Raw genomic sequence first — 7615 nt, 5'->3', positions numbered from 1 at the left:
CCAAGCCACCCTACTTTGTCATAATGTCAAAATCCAGCATTAATTATAATTCTGAAAATGAAGGAATATTCATGAATTATTATGTTGGCAGTAACCGCGTGTAATGCAATACAGACGAAACCAGTGTCTGCTGCAGCGTAAAAGGAAGTTGACAGCTTCGAGCACAAGGCAGTTTCTGTTTCCAGTTACCCTCCGGAACTCCTTGCACCTGAGAGTCAACACCTTTGAGAATAATAAAGTAATTACGATTTTATTTTATAGTATTCTGACAACAAATTTGATTCAATAGTGTCTGCACAGTTCAGACAAAGCAAAACACTCCAACAGTTTGACTGTGCAATGCTGATATTTTTTATGAGCTCAAATTTAATCCTCAAAATGGCATGATGGTCTTGGTGAATGCATTTTAAATAAAATTTCCTTCTGTAGTACTCTGGTTCCATCAGCATTTTGATAGAACTCAAAAAAAAAGAAAAAAAAAAAAAAACAACAGCTGCTTTATTCCTGTCATGTTCTCTTTCTAAAGCAACTCTCGGAGATGATTGCAAGAGTACATTAAAGGCATGCATTTTCGAAGTTAGTCAGTTGTCAAAGTGATTCTGAGGGTTGACAATCACCTTTGAGACAAATACAGAAATCTGAAAGACATGCTTACAAGCAACTCCATATTCTGGGCAATGATTTAGTTTGGAAATGCATCCAGTTCAAGGGTTAAATGAAAGCAAAAGCAATCACTTCAACCATGTTTTTGAAGAAAATAAAACAGCTTGATGTAAGCTAAATGAAGGGGGTCTGTGACTTAAAAGGAATGGACAGATAGAGAAAAAGGTCAGAAGATTAAATTTTCCCTAAGGGAAAAGTCATTCTTTGGAATCATTAACCTCCTTCTAGGTCACTACTGAAAAAAACAGCAGGAAATCCTACTGCTCCTAGAAAGATGGGTGCATCGTATACCGCCCACTGACCTAGCAACTCTATGGCAAACATAATTGTGCTTACAAATTCTCCTCCAGGCGTGCTTGGTTTTACTATGCCCATTTTAAAGCAATATGATCTTTTAGCTGAACTCTGAAGTGTATCCATAAAGACAATATTCTAGGGGCTTGGGATGTTAAAAAGAAGAATCGCTTGCTTAAATGTCTTTTCTTTTAACAGAGAGAAATCTAGAAGTGGAGTTTGTGAATTTAGAAGTTGTTCAGTGATATGTATCATCCATTAGCCATTTCTCTTTAGGACTGAAATTCATCATCATCATCATCGTTCCATTTTAGTGGCTTTTTACAACATAAAACATATTGTCAGGATGCCAGGATCAACTGTATGTTTCAAAATAACTTTTTGTCTCACAGAACCGGCATCAGGGTGTGTTTTCCAAGTTTTATTGTAAGCTAATTCTGCTCTCTCCTAGAGAAGGCAGAGAGTAAACTTTACACCAAAGAGGAGGACTGGGCCCTTGTATAAGAAATACAATCTTCCATAAAGCATTTGGAAGACATTCTGTAGCATTTATCAGACCATATTCAGATGAACAGTTCTTACCAACATCAATGGAAACAAATATTTTGTCATGGTCAAGCCCCAAAATAAATGAGGGAAACTATCTCTGGTCAATTTGTGCCACATGATACCATGCAGTAGCACTCACATCTTCATCAAAATGTGACCTCTTTTTCTTCCCCTCTTGCAACAGAAATAAAACTCTCGATCAACATAAATCAGAATTCATATTTGTTTTTGATAAAGGTCCCAATCCAGCAAGGGCTGGCAAGGCAGTTGCACGCCTGTAGCTCTGCAAAGCCCCTTGTCTACTTGGAGACTGCAGGCAAAGCCTGTCTCCTGCTGCAGAATCAAGGACTTAATCTTAAGAATTTGTATTACTGGAAAATATTCTGGCAACTATCTTAAAATCTTTTGTCTCTGGTCAGCAAAATTTCAAAAATGGCATATTCAGAAGAGAATTTTAACATGGAAATAAGACTTCAACAACTTAAAAGGATGTTACACAGTAAAAAACATGATAATCTTGGGTCATCTGTTAAGATGTCTCAAATCTCAGGCCCTCTGAATGAACATTGAGCAATACTTTTTCTTAATTTGATGTTGTCTCTTTCCATTATTTTTACGTATATGAAACTGAAAAAAGAAAACTCCACAGAAATTATCACAACCAATTTACTGCCCTGGAAGAAGAAGGTGTCTTGATCAGCTTTAATTTCTGAACTTGTGCATTTCATAAAAAGCCACTTTTCACATGTAAGCAAGATCTTTCAAGATTTCAGAAGACAATGACATGACCCTTAGAGAATAAAGGCATTGAAAGAAGTAGCTAAGAGAAAGACAAATAAAGCATAGTTTGTGGAAATTAGCACGTGTTAGAAAGCGTACATGAGGACAGAATCACAGGGAGTTCACATTCTTCAAGAAATCATAATTTTTACTCATGTTCACACAACGACTGAATAGCCAATAAACAAGAATCTCTTCCTAAATGTTAGCAGCCCCGTTACCTAGTGTGAACAGGGTACATGGGTAACAATTTCCTGATATCTGTATGGCAAGAAAGAGAATCAAATGCCTTGCTTGTTTGCTAGCCAAAATGCATTTCTGAGGCAGGAAATCAAAAACACATCACAAACCTTGCAAGTAGACTACACACGTTCACTCTGCCGATATTAATAACTGTCAAGAGGCTGTCAGACTCAGGGAGTCACAGCTACCCAAAGCAGCGCTTCCACCATACTTCCTCCCCAAAAGTGTGGTTTTGGATCAGGCTTTGCTAGGAAATAGCGAGGAAATAGTACAGTGTCGTTGCAGCTGCTTAGAGAACTCCCCAAATTCAATGCAAACGGCGCTCTGAAACAAAGCGACCAAGGAATGTTGCAGCAGAGCCCTCAGCTGAGCAGCAAGATGCGAGATTTATTATGACACAGTGCAGGGGATATCTGAAAGGGAAGTCAAATCATTAATGTGTCTTTTCCTCCTTTTTTCCCCCCCCGTCTTCTTTTTTCTTCGTAATTCATATATATATATATATATATATATATATAATTGTTTCTTTTCTCAAGTGAAATGGCATCTAAAATGATCCAAAATTTTAGGAGGTGAGGGTTTTCTAAGATCTTTTCTATTTCTTTTTCCTGTGTTCCAGTGTTCTCTACCCACAGGACTCTGAAATGCTGAAATTTCAGCAGTTCATATGTCTGCCTGCCCGCCTCTTTTATTAAAGGGTTGTGTTTCTTTTCTGTCAACACCTATTCTTTACCACACATCTCTGCTATCATTCAGGAAAATGTTGGCATATCCTTTTTTTTTTTTTTTCTTCTTTTAAATTCATTTCTATAGCTGGGCTTTTCCTTTTAAGTCCCCTTAATTTCTGTCATCGGTTTCAACTCCGAAGTTCTCACTTTCGCAAGACAATGAGCTATTTTCACACGTGTAAAACGCTCCGTAAAGTGGAATCGCAGATGTCACATTTACATGTTTATGTTTTCTGTTTCTTTTTTTTTCAATCTGTCGCTCAGTTCAGCTCTCCAAGTCCAAGATATTTCAGTGGAGCTGAAAGACTCTCTCAGTTCCTCTGCCCAGACCTCTAGCTTTACAAAATAAGCAGGTATCTTGAAATACGTGGCAGCTTCAGTTCCAAGGATAAAAGCAACCGCAGTAAAATCCAACAATGACCCTGTGCACAAATGCTCACAGCCTCTCACACACGTGACCCATAAACCAGTGCAGTTAATTTTCCATACGGTCTTGTCCCTTTCTATGTGGAAAAGAAAAGAGAAAAAAGAAAAGAGAAAAAAAGAAAAAAGAAAGAAGAAAAAAGAAAAAAAGAAAAAGAAGAAAAAAAAAGAGAAAATAAAGAAAAAGAAAAAAGAAAAAAAAAAAATTAGGCTGTGAAAGGTGTGTTTTGAGGAAGGAATTCCTCTGAGGCTCCTCTTGCCGAGGTTCCCTGCCAGGATTGCAGGGGGCAAGAGAAGACCTGCTTTTGGCTCAGTGCGGTAGAGGCCGTGGGATCTGCCCCCAAATCTGGCAGCTCGGTGGGATGCCGTGACCTCTCACCCTGGCGCCTAGGCAGCTCAGCCCCATTGTTCCCGGGGGCAGGCGGGCTGGCCAAGCCGGGAGGGGGGTGAGCATCGCCACAACTTTTGCGGCGCTGGGAAAGGAGATCACCTCCACATGGAGATTTGGAAGGCGTGAGCTGGCCCGTATTTAATGATATTATTCCAGATTTCCAGGGTGCTCAGGTAATATGAAAAAGAGCCATGCAAGTAAAAAGATGCAGTCACTGGAAGTGGCATGTGCAAATTTAATTTGCCTCCTCCAAGCATTCTTGCCTATATGTACACGAGCTCATGATATTCTCTCTTCAGCTCAGGGAAACAGAGAGCCCAGGAGTGAATCACTCTACCTTGAGCTCCAGTTACTTGCCCCATGCTAACCTGCAGCTACCCGCTTCTCAGATTTTTCAAAGGCTTCTGATTTGGCCAGATCAGGGTCTTTTTTCACAAGAACAAGAAAAGGCTCATTGCTGTCACCAAAAGTGACACCCTCCCCATACATCTCCCTCCCCCTCCTGCACATTCAATTATCGAGTCTCTTTTCCAAAGTATGAGATCTCTAGAGCTTCTCAATGAAGGGTTTGTAATAATTCTTTTAACATGGCAAAACACCACATTATTCCCTAAACATTAATGTTGCATGAATGCGAGACTTCTTTTCCCCATGAAATTTCCTTTTTGATTTTACAAAACAGAAAGTGCAATTTAAAACAATGCTAATGGAGTGCCTATATTCCATAATCTAAAATTATTTGGTGTGGCACCAATAACTAGCTTGCTAAAATGCTTGTCTGAGGAACCCACCTGACCTTGAACAAGGACACTTGAGCCCTTTCTTTTGCGACAGTGTCCTTTTCAGTGCCCAGTAAAATATATCACATCGTATTTGGCCACTTGTGTACTGAAAGACCACAGCTCCATATTTCAGACCTGTTTAACACCTTATAAAATACCACTCAACCACTTGGCACTAGCTAAATTCCTACCTATTAAAATGATTACATCCTACCCATGGTGTCTTTCAGTTGCTGTTTGGGACAGGGGCCTTTTTGCCCTCTGTGGTGCTTCATTCAAGCACAAACCTCTAAACTCTTGAACAATGTGAGGTGCTAGAGCATTTGCTGGAGGCGGCGGCCATGGTACATTCAGGAACGCAGATGCAGAAAAGGCAGGGAGGCTGTAGAAGTTCTCATGGTTTTGCACCCTCTTGGAGATGCGAAGTCGAGGGGTGGCTGCTTGAAGGCTGCCCAGCAAAACAGAGAGTCAAAGGAGGATTTACTGAGGAAAGGCAACATGGATATGCACAATCAGCTACAATCAAAATACATGATCTGAGGAACTATATTCTTTCCTATCGAAACCAACATCTTACTGTTTCTGTCCTTGGAGTTAATATTTAAAGACTAGAGCTGTAATACACTCCAAGACACTTTCTTATTTCCTTTCATGGGGTCACTTTACTGTATTTTCTTGTTTATATAAGTTGTAAATGGTGTATCTGGTACATCCTCCTTGAAAACTGAGTTTTTAACCAGTTCGTATCATTATTCAATCCTAGCAGTACATTCCACATTGACATCTCATAAAAACACCTCCATGCCCAGTTTTCTGCTTGGGTGTCATCACTCAGTGACCATGAAAGCGTGAAACCAGATACTGTTCCAGCAGGTCGGTGTAACTATGTTTTGGCTAAACAAAAATAAAATAGCTTTTCATGCTTATTGATCTTGATTTTTTTTCCCCATTTTTATGCTTCATTGACAATAAACTCAGTAAGGATGTGTTTTGTAAAAGGAACTGAAGTTTCTCTTCTCAGTAGATTAGACATTTCACATTTTAGCGACTCCCACTAACATTTCCATTCCCCCCTCCCAAAAGCAGCCCTTTCCAATGACTTAAAAAAAGGTTGATCTTTAAGTAATACATATGATATTAGTTTTTCCGTTTTAAAATAATCACATTATTGCAGACATTTTAATAGCTGTAGAGGTTGCTATGTATTAACATGATTCATGGTCCTTGACAGCAGTGTCTCTGAAAATCCCACAGGAATGCAAAATACAAAACTCCACACACGTTCAAATTTTACTGCCTGCAGCTAAAAGAGGGGAAAAAAAACTTAAAACTGTTGAAACCCTTCAACTTTAAAAGCATTAATAGATGGTCCCAGGGGATTAAATCTAAATCTTAATGTGTAAAAATCAAGTTAATAACCACAGAGATTAATATGGTTGCATTTGATTATTGTGATAATGCAAACAATTAGTACTGCTAAAGTGAGATATATTAGCCTCCTACTTGCCCCACACACATCTGCAAAGCATTGGAAATAAATGGAAATAAAACATTTTGCTCTGAAAGGTTTTTCTTTTTTCTTTTTGCCTTTGTCTTATTTTCTCTGTAGCTGACTCATTTTTAAATTATAATTGTTAACATTTTATTATTAAGCCTCTCTTTTTATAAGACTCTCATAAAATTGGTTGCCATAATCATCCATTCCATATTGTCAGCAAATTATGCATTCCTCACCAATACCAGTAAATAAATAAATCTTCTAGATAAATGACATGGGTTTTTTGGTCTTTTTTTTTTCTTTCTTTCTTTTAAGGGCAAAAATGCCATACAAATGTATTAACCTGAGAAAAAAAAAGAACTTTTTCCTAGTCCACTGTGAGTCAGTTGATTTAATCCAGAATGCCCTGGGAACAGAACCAGGCATCTAATCCCATCTATATTATAGGCGGAGTTGGAAGTGCCACCTATACTTAATGCTTGACACTTCCCATTATAAAACCCTTTTTTCAGTTGCATATAACTGTGCCAGACTTTAAGTGTTCAACTAAAATTCCCCATGCTGGATGTCTGCCTCGCTTTGATTTATTTGTTGTTCTAAAATTTTAGTGAAAATAGTTCAGCAATTTCCAAGAACAAGATTATAGAAAATATATTATTTTGCCCACATCAAAAAAAAGTCTTTGCAACCGTTTAATTGATTAACTCTAATATATCCATCCCTTGGAGCATGGACATTACGTTTGGCATAGAAGAGGACCTACCCTGATGTCAAGAATGTGAAAACAGACCAACGTTGGCCAAATCCTTAGCCTTTGCTCAAGTTCAGTAGATACTTCTCAGGAATTTGGCAGCAATGTCCTCCAAAGGCTCTGTCTGTACCAAGCACACGCCAGCCCCCAGGTTGCAGGCTCTGAGCAAAACCTGCCCCACTATTGCTGCTCCCAAATTCTGTGTGTGCACGTGTTTAGGCATGGGTTGCAGGACTGCAGGGAAGTGGAGGCAGAAACCTGAGACTAGATGTCAATGATTTGAGAGTGTGGAAGAACGACTGTCATCCTAGCTTGGTAAGAAGCACATGCGCGGCAGGACAGGGAGCTCAGGAAAGGAGCCTGGGAGAGCAGCTTTGTGACTTACTGCCTCATGGGATGGGAGAAGGACTGAAACCAGGATGAGGAGCAAGAGGATGAGAAATTGGGACTGCGACAGAGGTGGGCAAAAAGCAGGCTGCAGGTGAGAAACCCAGTGAGAAAAACTTAAACTGG

Source organism: Nipponia nippon, unplaced genomic scaffold (genome assembly GCF_047370975.1).
Source record: "Nipponia nippon isolate SJK-2023a ecotype South Korea unplaced genomic scaffold, ASM4737097v1 scaffold_1, whole genome shotgun sequence".
Lineage (NCBI taxonomy): Eukaryota > Metazoa > Chordata > Aves > Pelecaniformes > Threskiornithidae > Nipponia > Nipponia nippon.
Note: the sequence above shows the minus strand (reverse complement) of the source record.